The 14439-nt window shown below is 44.4% G+C and overlaps 2 long non-coding RNA genes across 2 annotated transcripts; both read left to right on the plus strand.

Moving 5' to 3' along the window:
• The first annotated feature begins 232 nt into the window (after positions 1-232).
• On the plus strand, positions 233-1614 carry LOC134163020 (uncharacterized). The gene is made up of 3 exons (XR_009964531.1): positions 233-382; positions 643-730; positions 923-1614. It is a non-coding gene; the product is annotated as an uncharacterized LOC134163020 (long non-coding RNA).
• A 7884-nt stretch (positions 1615-9498) lies between these two features.
• Positions 9499-11841, plus strand: LOC134163021 (uncharacterized). Its single transcript, XR_009964532.1, has 2 exons — positions 9499-9962; positions 11702-11841. It is a non-coding gene; the product is annotated as an uncharacterized LOC134163021 (long non-coding RNA).
• Positions 11842-14439: the final 2598 nt, after the last annotated feature.

A 14439-nucleotide genomic window follows, 5' to 3' on the forward strand; every position in this document is an offset into this window, starting at 1 on the left:
TGCATTATTCTGCAAGCTGTTACACAAATACTTCTCTATTTATAGTGCCTGTGAAGCTGCATGTTCCCTGTGCATTACCAGCAGATGCAGTTTCATGTAGTATGACAAATTTGGGCCTGCATTTGAAGTGAAAAATATGGTTTGGCTTGGTTTAGAAGCATCCTTTCCACTCTTTCCTGTTGTACTTAGGTTCCTAAAGTTGTTACTGATCTTGTTTCAAACCCTGGATGTGCCTGAGCTCCTGTCAGAAAAGCAGAGAGCTGATGAAGATGGATGTGACAACCGAGAGGAATGGTGTGGGAAGGAAGTGGATGGTCTCACAGCTTGGCCGCGTTCTCCAACAAAAGATTGCAGGATTAAATGAGGAACACTGCACACACAGGTAAGTACTTCATTACCTTTTAAAGAGTCTAAGGGGTTTTGTACCATTCCTACCAGGCAAATCCTCAGTTCTAACTTGGTTGGGGTATTTGTTTTGCCAGCATGATGCTATGAGCTTCAGTTAAAGACCGAGTAGGAGTGGAATAAGAAGCTGTTTTGTGCATGCAAGCTTCGCTTTTCCCCAGGATTTTTATCTTCCTTGGTGGTTTGGTGTTGTGGAAGTTTTTGGATATTGTTATCTAAACAGTTTTGTATTTTTAGGCTTTCTAACCTCTGCTGGGCTTAGAGCAATGACAACTAGCAACAAGAAACCCATCGTTTTGAATGACCAGGAGAGCATATCTATTGAGTGAGTAGATGCCATTGCTTATATTAAAATCAGACCATGGCTGAATTGAAACTGAACTGAAAACACACCAGTGCCAATTTTGCACTCCAAATTTCATGTGTTCCTTTGTTTTTTACGCTGAATATGAAATGTCTGGACATGGAGCATTGTAGTTTTCCTACAGGAACTGTACCTGTCTCTTCTCTCTTCCAGGTTTATCAGTTGTAGCCGTCACTAAGTAATCCATGCAGCTGCGGTGAGACCTACAACGATGTACAGGCAACCAGGACAGTAAAGATTCATAGAGCTTGGATCCAGGCACCGGTTTCAAGGGCCAGCAGGGTACAGTCGTTAAGTAAACGAGACACACTGTGACAGGGTCTGCGGAATGACATTCACAGGAGATTGCTGAGATTACAACAGAAATGGGGGGGGGGGGTTCCATCTTCAAGTCACTGGCCTCTTAACATGTGTGACACTGCTTAAACAGAGACATAAATGTCTTTATACTTGCACAGGGTCCTAGAAAAAAACCCCAACACATAGTACTGGAGCACAACAGTGAGAGACTCAAGCACTTTGGTGTAGGAATTCATTAGAAATATCTGTTGTGTAATAAAACCTCACAAATATTTATTATCTGAATACCTAGAGATAAACCAGATGTGAACATGCCACCTCTGAAACCTGTTCCCTAAATGACAGAACAGAGTAGCTACTATGAAGCAGCCCAGCTCCATGGCTTGCTCTGTGTGTGTGTGAAAGGCCCACATGAGAAATCTCTTCTCAGAACAGATATCTTGTGATTTTTATGCCTGTAAGGATGGTCCTGAAAGAATAAAAGCAATGGACATGCACGTACAACTGTGCTTGCAGGCATCAGCCTCTAAGAAAAGAGCACAGGACTGGAGGGTGGATAATCAGCCGCCCCTTCATGATTGTGCCACTACAATGTGCCCATGGTCAAGTTATTTCACCTTTCTGAGACTTCCTTCTCCTGTTTTGTCTCTTACCTATGAGGGTGGTAGAGTCTGGAACAGAAGTTGTTTCTGTGATGTACTTGCAGTTCGTAGCCACCCTGGTCATGCTCTGGAAACACTGTACTATTTCTGAAGGAAGCAGGAGCCCTGGAATTTAGCAATAAACCCCCTTTTCTAAGAAAACCCTCACCTTAGGTTGCAATACATGGGGAATTAGCATATCCTCTGTGTATTACAGTCTCGGAGTTCTGACATTGCTTAAATTGCGTGAGGAACATAATTAGTGCTTTGGTAAGCAAGGGACAACACTGCATCCTGCATAGGAGGTATGCCTGCAGCTATACATGCATACATGCATTTATCTATAACACATAGAGATATATATCTGGAAAAACTCATAATCAGATTGTATAAAACAAACTGGGTCTGCACATGCATTGGCTCTGTAGGACAGGCATCTGAGGGTGCACAAGGTACTGTGTCTTTGGTGGTACCCTTCTAGAAACTGTTCACAGCCAGGAATGCAAACGATATACAACAGAGTGAAGCCATAATTTAAACTCCAGTCTGGATGCAGATGATATCACTTTAATCCCATTGACCATGTGTGGAAAATCATCTCCAGCTACAAAAATGCCTTGTGTCTTTTCTAATGAAAATCCAGCTCCAGCTTTTCCTGCGTACAGGGCAATAGGGCACAGAACTGCAGTCCTTTAAATTTCACACTTCTTTATGAGCTCTTATCTGTGACCTTTGCTTCGTGTAACGTATTATAGAGAGAGTGTAGTCCAAACCCTGCGCGCCTGCTGTGAGAGAGAGCAGTGTGTGCCATACGGTGGTTTCATTAACGGAGATTGGTGTTCGCTCGCTTTATATCAAATACCTGTATTAAAACTAACCAGCTGCAGGCATCCCCGGGGCTGTTTCTGGTTTAGTCAGTGGAATTCCGCAGGTGTAAGCCCGACCTCTCTGAAGCCCCTGCGGATGTACGCCAAGGCTGCCAAGGGCTCGGTCTCCTCTAGATGGCCCCGTACCCCTGCCTGGGATGCACCGGTTGCTCCCGGTAGGAGAAAAGGCTGCTGCCTCCTTCCAGAAACTCCTTGTTTGAGTAGCAGCTGCCAGCAGGTATCGTTCTGCATGTAACAGTTAATGAAAGCTCAATAGGCAATGTGTGGTTACCGAGAAGCAGAAGCCCTTTCAAAAGACAGTCTTTGAAACGCCTCAGCCAATGCCACAGGAATCTGCTCCATGCCCATTGCTGGCTTGGTGGTGTGCACGCTCTGCTTGTTCAGGTAACTTTGTCGGTACCACCACCAGCTCATGGAGCACTGGAAGAAGAGTCACGCTGGACACTACCATCCACAGAGGTGTTAAATGGAAATACACCGTGCAGCCCTGCAGGAAGCACCTGAGGAAGCTGGGCACTGTGCTATAAAGGAGCAACAAGGGAAAATACCTTGCACTGAAGGGAACATATAAGGGGCAGTGGGAAACATGGATATCTGACAGTGTTGTTGCACAGCTTCAAAGATGTGTTTGTAAATAAGCACAGAAGGATTGCAGTGACCCTGTGCTGCCTTCAGCCTGTAATACAGATCAGTGATGTGAACAGACATGCCAACACAGAGCTGAAGGTGCTTTGTCTCCTGCCTCCTGTACTTTCTAAGCACTAGCTCATGCTATTCTGAGTAAATATTATGAGTAATAGTATCTAAATAATGCTAAGAAAACGAGCAGGGTTACATGCAGAGGAAGGTGCTACTTGCTCTGTGCTACTGTATCACAATGACATTTCATATTAAGGACAGCTTAAAATCGCCTAGAAGGGGTTAGTAAAGTACAAAAGACCTTGTTTGTAGTGAGACAAATCTTGGAGTTAAAACAAGGCAATAAATGGTTTATTACCCCTGGTATCAGCTTCCACTGACAGAGTAGGGGGGTTGGAACTACATAATCTTAAGGTCTTTTCCAACCCTAACTGTTCTATGATTCTGATTTATATCCGTAAGTGTTACTCTGCCTAGTTAGGTACAGAAGATGTTTATAACAAATATGTACTCCTTTCTAGCAGTATGTTTTTCTTAACATTAAGAGTGACCTCTCAGAGCCTGGCCATAAGCTTAGGTGACTTCAAAGTGCTGCCTTAGCTCAGCAGAAAACCCTGGTGGCAAGGGATTGCTGAAAGGCTTCCTCCTGATTCTTTTCTCACTAGGGATGTCCTGTGGTTTAACATCCGACAAGCAGGTTGATCAAAGGTAGCCAGTGAGAAACAACATGACTGGCTCAAGCAAGGGGTGAGAGAAGGCAAGTTGAAAGGTCTCTTTTATCTTGAGCACACTGTAAAATATGTTAATAATTTAGAGCATCCAAGGACAAAAAAAGATAGCACTTGAAAGGGGGTGAGAGAATGGCAGAAGTTTATAAGGGTTGTTTGCAAAGCACCTAAATCAAACAAATCTTTCATTTGACTCTAAGCATAAGAAAGAGGTGTGAACAAATTCCTAATTAGGTTGATGCCTAAGGCAAAGTGCTTTATGCTGGAGTTGGGCTGCCTGATTCCTTTGTGGGTTAGTTGTTTGGGGCTTTTTTTGAATAGAAAATAAAATAAGGAATGATCTTACAATCTTGAGGCCAGTTTCCCCGTTTGGTTGGTGTGAATAGCCCTAAAGGTTGCAAGATTTGCCTTGAAGTGAAGCCCAGGCTGTGGGGAAATCTCTGCCAGCAGCACAGTCCCTCCCTTGCTCCTCTCTCCCAGCTGCTATGAACAGCAGCCAGGAGGGGAGAAGGCAGACAGGGTTCTACTGCTTTTAAGGTGGAGTAGCCAAACTTTGGTGTTCTGCACCACTGAATAAAGGGTTTTGGAAACTTAGTGTGGCTCTGAGACAGCCAGAAATGTCCTTGGACACTATAGGAGCCATGTTGCCTTATAGAACCCTGTGTTTTGGGATGTGACTAGGGATGCGGTCATTCTGGTTTACTTCGGTTTTCTGAGAATAGCATTCCCATTCTCCTGGTAGCAACACCCTTGTAATATCTCACTTACCATCCTGAATTTGGTTTTTAGTCCCCCTCTCCTCTCAATAGCTTCCACAGGTGTATCACTTCTGCAAGAGATGGTTCTGAACCTTTTAATCTGACCAGTTCAGCAGAAACTGATCAGATTAAAAGACAAGAAACTGGTCAAATTAAATGCAGGCAGTGCAAAAAGCTTTCCTCTGAGTGCTTGCTTTTCATCATAGGTGAGTTAAGAAAATTTTACTTCTCTAGCTTTTGCCTCTATTTAATCATCCCTTGGGTATCGCTAATGCTGCTTCTTTCCTGTGTTTGAGTACAGTCGTTTAAACAACCTAAATTCATACACTTCTTATGGTTAATAACAATGTAGTTGGTATCAGCAAATATTTGATCGCCTTCCTTGGATGCAGGCAATGCTGTTCTGCCCTGAAGGCAGCAATAGTCCTAAGTAGGTTGGGGAGAGAGAGAGGGACAAAAACAAAGCGCTCAGAGCTGGGCAGATGAGCCTCCCAAACCCCAAGTCTTTGAAAGCTTTCCAACTATTATCCCATGTCTGTCGGATGTTGCAGCTCTGATGATTTCCGTATGTCTGCAGAGTCAGGACAGCTGCGATTGAAACTGATGGCACAGTAATTGTTAAACTACATCGGTGAGCCCAGGCAATGCATGTTAGTGCCACATTAAAGCCACATTAATATACCATAATTAATTGCAGGAGGAATATCAAATGAATTATTGATTGGTCTCTTCTTACCACAACAGCTGTCTGTCATTACTGTGTGTGGTGGGTTGTGATAACTATTACCCTTGTCATTTGCTGGGCTAAAACTCTGTGATGAATCATAATCTACATTCCCACAATGAGCAGATGCCAATTTTCCTGCTTTCAGTCGTCAAACGAGTAGGTATTAAAGTCAGTGTAGACCTAGAATAGATAATTTAGTAGCATTTACTGCGTTATTGAGAATTGAAGAATTAAACTGTCCTGGAAACACAACTGAGAAGGGATAAGAACACCTCTAAATGTACGTGTTAGGGCAGCCTTAGGAGAAAACTGTTACATCCTGCATGTTAAGGTCACCTTTCATTTTGGCTGTACTTGCCTGAAGTAAAGTATTATGTGGTGTGGATCAAGTCTCTGCAGTAAGGCATAGGTGGGGATGTACTGATGGGAAATTTGTGCTTTCTCTCCAACTGGAATGAGGTGCAAGAGCTGTCTAGTTGGTGACAGGTCACACCTGGTGCCCAACTCAGAGGAGGCAGAGGAAGGTTTATCCTCTCCTCAAGAGGCACAGTCCTGCATTCACAACAGACACCTTCTTCATTCTTAACTATAGGTTAATATTAGATCAAATTGCCTATTTCTGGTGCTTCTCACCAAGCAGTGTCTGGCAGTCACTTCCTCTCGATGCTTCTCTTCTGTGATGTTCATGAGAGAGCTTTGTTCCTAACACTATAGGAACGACTTGGTGAGATGTGGGGATTATAATGCACTGAGAGGGTATGACTAATTGCACTGACAGGGCAGAGCTGGTGGATTCATTGCAGAGAAATTAAATAGCACATTCCACATCACTGTCTGATCAGCTGTCGGCAAGAGAGGAAGGCGCATACAATGGGAAAGAAAGGCCAGGCTCCAGAGACAACACCCAGATCCCCTCCTCAGCCAATCAGCCATTCATACTGGGAATTATACCAGTGTATGTATGTCAGAAGAAGCCAAGCTGACATAATGGCCATTGGTGATTGATTAGTGAAATAAAAAGAGAAATGCAGCAGTGAAGACAAGCAAAAGCATCTCGTCGGGGCAGGTACTCTTTGTGCTGTGCTGAATCCAGCATGGTTTTGTCCCTGCCCACTATTCAAAATTGATTTTAAGTAAAACTATTAATTTGTGCAAGTCTCAAACTACAGTGAAAGCTGCAATTTCCAATGACAATACATGGAAAACCTAACATTTTACTAAGGAAAGCACCATCTCCAAAGCTGAAGCCATTAGAGGTGAATTAACTTCCAGTCACTGGAAAACAGAAATCCTTCCCTGCAGGAATGGGCTGCAACATCCACCAGCACTGGGTCTTCTCACACGATGATGGTATCGTACCCCAAACTGTGCCAGTGTAAAACCCAAAGGAACCTTTCAGAGTGACAGAATTACTTCAAGCTTTTGTGTAAAAGAATGTGGAGGGTAATAGCTGTCAGGCTGTGACCTGAAATGTAAACCAAATAAGATGCTGGGTAAATCAAGAGTAGACACCCATTTAGCAGATGTCTTTCCTTTTCTCTAAGGAGTACGTGTCTGGCAGCCAAAAAGTGTTCTGTGTAGAGCTGCTGCTGAGCACCAGCAGCAAGGGGATCAGTGCTCATGATCCTCACACAGGGTTTGAAAGCATTTACAGACTGAATGCTATTACAGAAGATGATACTTTTGAGCAGTGAAAAGAAAGGCGAAGGAAAATTCAAATGCAACTCATGGTATTTGCTGAAATTTGCAACTGAAGCTTAGCCCAAATGGTTCCAAAATCTGCATTAAGTTCAGTGAATGCAGGCAGTTTTCTGCTATAATATTGAGGGGATACCAAACTCCAGTTAGTATTAAAATGCAGATAAATGGAGTAGCATCACCCTGTACAGAAACAGTCAGGTCCATGAGGGCTGTTGGCTGCAAATCAGCTCTATGCTCACTGGCTCCATGTCTCCTCACCATGTTCTGGCTCCTGAGAGGTTCTGCTGGTCCTCCCAGCATGAGGACTGAACTGGCTCTTGAGACAACCTGGCTTAGATTAACTCTAAATAAAAGATTCACTAAACGAAGAAACAGAAATCATATAATCCCGAAGATCCTGCTATAAAACCTCCTGGCAATAGGAATGTTACCTCCACATCAAGGAGTAACATGGGTGGAAAAAAGGGGGAAATTTTTCCCTTCTGTGTAAGGAAAGGTTTCAGAGCTGGGGTGTGGGGTTGGGAAGATGAAAGCCCTTCTCTTGCCACTGCTGGAGGCCAGGAGTGTCATGCAGTGTGCTCTGCTTCTCTGTGCTGCTTTCTCCCTGAACGTAAGAAGGAAGATAATCATTTTGACATCTCAGAAGTCTTTAAAAGCTATGGATGAAAGCTGCAGCTTGAGAGGTCTGGACTGCTGTCCACACCTAAACGTCTCTGACTTGATAACACTCCTGAAATCTTTCGCAGACTCCCTCTCCTTATCCTTAGTTTAGCTGCAGAAATGAAGCTGAGCAGGGTTAAAGAATGCCAGAAGGGAGCTGCTAATAGTGCAGAAAACCATGGGAAGAGGGCTCAAGGTAATGCACTGGCTGGAAGGATGGGGCCATAGACACAAAGCTGCTAGAAACACTGCTGCTGCTGCTGCTGATCTCAGTACAACTTGTTTTTATTAGGCATTTTGGGTTAGATATTAGGAAAATAGATTAGATACTAGGAAAAACTCTTCCCTGTGAGGGTGCTGAGGCGCTGGCACAGGGTGCCCAGAGAAGCTGTGGCTGCCCCATCCCTGGCAGTGTTCAAGGCCAGGTTGGACACAGGGGCTTGGAGCAAGCTGCTCTAGTGGAAGGGGTCCCTGCCTGTGGCAGGGGGATGGAGCTGGAGGAGCTTTAAGCTCCCTTCCAACAGTCCATGATTCTATTATTTACTCAAAAAGTCTTTGGAAATAACTAAATGAACTAGTTAAAGTTTAAAAGTTGATGTACATGGTTTTGATTTACCATGACAGCTTAATTTATTAAAGAAGAAAACCTCAGACTCACAGTCACTTTTCTCTTCTTGCATAAGACTAAAAAAAGAAGGCAATTAAATATTTAAACCTCTCCATCTTCTCTGTGCACTGGCACTAATACATGCAAACCTAGACTCTGCCTAATGGTATGATAGTTTCAAAGTGCATTGATGTATAGTATTGCAGTAACTGGATCCTAATTGGTGTAAATGTTTGCATCTGCATTAGCTGGATGGAGCGGTGCCAGTTCTGGCTCTCTGTTCCCAAAGATGCACCTTTGTCTCCTAAGGAGAACAGGATGTCTTCCTGTGCTCAAAAGTGAATGACAAAGCACAGACCTTTTTCTTTCTGAAATCAGCAGCTGAAGTCTGATGGAGTTCAATGGGAGCCACATTGTGCCCAGATGTACACTGAGAGCTGGGCTTTCCACGTCATTGCTGCAGAGCAGGGAGAAGTGTCCTGTAAATTAAATACCAGAGCTTTCTGGGTCAGAGCCCTCACTTTTTAGGTGGGGTGTGTTGTCCTTCTTGCCCATCTACAGCAGAATTCAGCAGGCAGCCCTTAGCCCTGGGTCCCTATGCTCAGCAGCAGCAGGATGCTTGCTCAGTACACCCTTGGCTTCCACAGCTGGATTCTGCTTCCCTCCTGTTCTCACCAGCAAGGAGAGGCTCTTATTTTACTACGTTTGATTCAAAGTCATTTGTGCTGATAGAGCTTTTGATCCAGATGATCTGTAAGCACCTAGGTGGCTGTAATTAGCACTATCAGAGCAGCATTAAAGCAAGAGGCAGAGGGGAAAACCACACAACTGGAGAAGAGTGAAGCCACATAAAGACACTCCTGTGCCTCTTCCTGAAAGTAAGATTTAGGAAGTGATGAGGCCCAGGTGCTTTTTCTAGAGCACCACAGCAGGAGCAGGCTGGTGGGAAGCTCAGGTGAAGCCTGCCAGGGCTGTTGTTAAGTGATTGACTTCTCCCAGGAGGGAGGATGGGGGTCTGTAGCAGCTCAAGTGCTGCAAGACGGACAGGGCCATGCTGCAGTGAACAGCAGAGGACCTGACATGGAGCTGGGGTGGGGAGAGCAGAGCTGGCCACAAGAGTTTTAGGTTTTTAGAAGCTGTTTCATTAAGCTTAAACCTCACAACAGCCATTGGTTCAAAGGACCTGGGGATGTGGTGCCCTGATTGTTTGCAGGTGGCTATGGGGCAGCTAGTTGCTTGCCCACATGGGAACCAGCTGACAGGATCTGCCCATACCTGATGCACATAAAAATCTTACCAGCATCCTTGTCTTTAAAGGCTTGCTGCAAAGTCAGTGGGCCCAGTTCTTCATTAGAATCGTGTTATGCTAATGGAAGCTGATTGGATTTTGGGTAAAGATTTGAGGAATCAAAGCAGGTTCACTCAGCTGCGTGTATGCATGTGATACCTGCCTGGCAGGTTGGTAGCAAGCTCTGCTTCCAGGAGCCCACATGCTGCTCTCTGCATTTGAGGGATAATTTTGGATGTCTTCATCTCTGCTTGCAGGTATGTCTTGCTTTTGATTGGGATACAGTAAGTTTTCTTCTTAGTAGCTGATGCAGTGCTGTGTTTTGGCTTTTATATGAGAACAATGCTGATAATACACTGATCTTTCAGTTGTTGTTAAGTAATGCTTACTCTAAATCCAGGACTTTTTCAGTCTTTCATATCTGCCCAGGAAGCTAAGAGGGATCAGACAGGAGATGTGACCAAAACTAGTCAAAGGGGTATTGCATACTACAGCACATCACACCCAGGATAGAAACTGGGGGGCCCAATTGCTGCTAGGGTTGGGTATTGGTCAGTGGGTGGTGAGCAATTGTATTGTGCATCACTCGTGTTTATTGGGTTTTATTTAGCTCTTTTTCCTTTTATTGTTATTATTATAGCATTTTACTCACTATTTGAACTATTTTACTTATTGTTTGAACCCACAAGTTCTACTTCTTTCAAATTCTCCTCCCTGTTCAACCAAGGGTTGGCGGGGGGGAATGGCTGCATGGTATTTAGTTGCTGGTTGGTGTTAAACTATGACAAGGTGGAAGCAGACACAGGAACAAAATGTTCAGGAAAAAGAAGTGGGAAAAACCTACTCATGAAGCAGAAAGCCTATTTCTGTTTGGTTTGGGGCAACTGGCCCCTTAATGTGGTCGGTATGCTCTGAAGAGGCATCATGTAGACCTGAGTGTACCTTTCTGGTCTTCCTGTGGGATTGGGAAGGATGTTATCCAAGTCAGTGTTTTGGCTCTTGTTCCTTATGTAAAACACCCTTTTTTGGATTCTCCAAGGTCTGTGGTGTTTGCACAGTGTGAGTTTGGTTCTTTTTCTTTGGTGTGAAAAGCCTTCCCTACCAATGTGCTTGGCGGAACTATCAGGGTGAGCTGCTATTTCAAAGCACATCGTGTGTAATGAAAGGAGTTACTTTGCAGCAGAGGTTATAGGATCGTTAAAGAGCGTTTACCAAAACAATTCCCAATCAAGCAGTCACACCCTCGGCCACAAAGTGGAAGGAATACCTGAAATCCCCACCAAGGACCTCTCCCTTCCTGAATAAGAAGGTAGTTGGCTACAAAGAAGAGAGTTTGACTTCCTGGAATCATCTTTCAGGGGCCTGGTTTATAGCACAATAAGGAGGGAGAAGGGAACTGAAGCTGTTAGCGTATTAGTGCGGCTGCAATTCACTGCAATTCCTGTGTGTAAAGTGGGGGATAGTCCCAGGTCAGGACAGATTTTAGCCTGGGTTAGTCGTTCCTCCACCAAACTCTTTCTCTCCCATTCAAAACTTTTTCCAAATGCCAATTCTTCCAACAATAGCTCCTCTTCCTTTTCCTTGCTATTAATTTTTGCACACCTCTTATTTTAATGTTTTTTTATTTACTCTTTCCCCACTTTGTTTTTCATGCCCTGTGTTTATGGTCCCTGGTGGGTGAGGAGAACTACAGGGGAGAAGTGCCCCATCATATGTTTGTAAAGCACTGAGTATGTGCCTGGAGCTGCCTTGGACACTGCCAGGGATGGGGCAGCCACAGCTTCTCTGGGCACCCTGTGCCAGCGCCTCAGCACCCTCACAGGGAAGAGCTTCTGCCTAAGAGCTCATCTCAGTCTCCCCTCTGGCAGCTTAAAGCCATTCCCCTTGGCCTGTCCCTGCAGGCCCTTGTCCCAAGCCCCTCTCCAGCTTTCCTGCAGCCCCTTCAGGCACTGGAGCTGCTCTCAGGTCTCCCCTTCAGGAGCCTTCTCTTCTCCAGGCTGCCGCAGCCCAGCTCTCTCAGCCTGGCTCCATAGGAAGAGGAAGCTGGAGGAGTGCTCAAAGACACTAAATTGGAGGGGTCAGTTCCTCTGTCAAGATGTGGATCCAGCTCTTGCAATAAAAGCATCTCATGACCAACTTCCAGAAGCGTAAAGCATTTTGTTAACGTTTTAAAGACTATGATCTAATTTAATCCTGTTGCTTCCATTCCTTCTGGAATGAGGATAGGCTTGTCAGTAGAAATCTTTAATACACTTATATTAGTCATTTTGCTTCAAGTGCTTTTTGCACCTCCGTGATGCATTCAAAGGACATCAGCATAAACAGCTTGTACTCCTTTGCCTGGGAATGAGAGCAGTGACTTAAAAATACACTTGTCACTTACAGAAGTTCACGTTTTTCTGAGAAGTGGACAATGTGCTGTATTACTACCAGAAATGGCTTTGGTAAGAGCTTGCAGAAAGTGCAGCAAGGCAGGAAAATAAGTCATTATAGGGTATTTCTGTTGCAGATTGCACTGTGGCCATGGGACACCCTTCTTAAGCCAACCCGTTCATAGCACAACACTGCTGAGTGCATCTGCCTCTGCTAAAACCATCTTTTGCCCCTGCTGTGGTTCACAGTTTTGCCATATAATTTACAACGCATACTTTAGGGTGGAGAATGGAAGGGAAATTCATGGGTTTAGTACAGCAGAACTCTCCCTCGGTACTGGCCTGGAAATGCTGCTGGCCAGTTTCTCCATGCCTGCTGTGCCTGAGCTTTCATTGCCAAGACAAAGTAGGTTTAGGCAAGTTAAACGCTCGCTTGTGAGGACATGCCGTAACTGGTACGTACGTTTGTAAACCTCAGACCCCGAGGTACTGATTGCAGACCCACAAGAACAACTCTAAAACCAGTCAGAGGACAGCAAGCTTCCAACCCACCAGCACCCAAACCACCCCTGTGAAGCGGGGTATTATTTGGCAGCTGGAAACTTGCATCAGCAGAAACTTGGAGCGATTCTGCTGGAGGTGGTGTGGAGGTGGAGCCACAAACCTGAAGCCTCCTCAGTGCATTGCTGAGGTCTGTGTTCAATATCTCTGTTTCGATCAAGTTTGCTGTGGCCGCCTTAGTGTCCTGATTAAAACCTCATGCTGTCAGCAGTCCTCCTCTACCCTGAAACAGGCATTTGCAGAGCAGTCAGAAGAGGAATTTCCACTGGTTTCCATCTGTGGGACCTCCTTGCAGAGGAAACCCTTTGTCATGGTCTATCATCTGCCATTTCAAAGATCCCCTTGATTTATCTAGCTGGACCTTTCAGACAGAGATCTGAAAGCACTTCATATTTGGTAAAGAGATTTATAATCTACTGTGAAAACCAAGATGTGAGTTTTGGATTGTCATTAAGTGAAATGCATGGAAAGACAGGGAACTGAGAAGTTCCCGTTCACCTTGTACTAGCTAATACAACTCAGAAATAGGTTTAAATAGCTATTCAGACTAATTATAAAGCTACATATAGAGAAGTCTATATAGCATTTTACGCACTTTCATGTATTTTAACTTGTGGCTTAAAAAATCATCATTATCAATTCTAGTAGTTTAATGCTCTTGTAAATCTGTTAGTGCACTGTATATTTAGTAGCATCTACCTGCAAAGCAAACTGACCTCTGTAGGGTTTCTGTCGCTTGTAAATCAGAGTTTCTTGTGATAAATACTCAAGAATGCCAAAAATAATTTGCCAGCAACTAACCTGAAGGCAAGCTAGGTCATGCCATAATAACTGGACCAAGTCAGGTCTATCAGTTTTATCTTATCATTTCTAGCATTTAACCAAGGCCAGCTATTCAAACTTTCATTATCCTTATATTCAGTTCCTATCTGTGATTCATTCTGGATATCTCTGTATGACAGAAAATTGAAGAGTAATTTTGCTTTTCCAAAAGAAATACATACAGATGCCCTTAAGTACAGACACTGCTTTTTACTTTGGGGCCTGCTACTCTGCCTATTCCACTTGAAATACACCAATAGCATGGTTTTAATAGCAGAAAAATCTTTAGTAACAAGTATGAACTGCAAAACTTGATCTTGCATTTTATTTTTGACTGCTTTCTCCTTCCAAAAATTAGATAAGGAAGGGCAACTAGCGGATACAAGCTGACTTCTGCATTGCTTCTCATGCCGGTGGCTTCCCAGCCCATCCCAGCTGTAACTGCATACCTACTGCATCAGTGATCCAGATACTCTTCATAAATAATTCACACTTTGTCAGCAGATTGTCCTGCCTCCACCAGGATGTTTGGACTGAATACAGACCATATTGCAGCACTGGATGAAGACGGGTCCCCCATGGAGAAAGGGGGGACCGTGAGTAGTGGCATAGCCTGCTGTCATGGTGTTTCACAGCATCTGGAGGAGCAGCTGCCCATTGAAGCCAGCTCAAACAAAGTGTGGTTCTTTAGCTTTTAGCAGTGGTGTGTTCCACGTGTGGAGAGGGCAGGTGAGACCTAGCTGGACATGATGTCATTTTCTTTGCTCCTTAGCACAGAAATCCCATACTCCAAGGGATTTACTGACTGTGGTATGGGTCAGTGGGAAATAACCCTGTTGGTTGTACCACCGGTTTTCCTCTGTGTAACAAACTAGCTGGTTTTGCAGCTGATCACCCAGTTAGTTGCCTCTCTCGCATCCTACTCCCTCTGTAGTTCATACTCCATAGGTGCACAGATATCAGAACATAATCTGGTGTA

This window comes from Pezoporus occidentalis, unplaced genomic scaffold (assembly GCF_034315485.1).
Source record: "Pezoporus occidentalis ecotype Australia unplaced genomic scaffold, CSIRO_AGI_Poc_V1 ctg198, whole genome shotgun sequence".
Classification (NCBI taxonomy): Eukaryota; Metazoa; Chordata; class Aves; order Psittaciformes; family Psittacidae; genus Pezoporus; species Pezoporus occidentalis.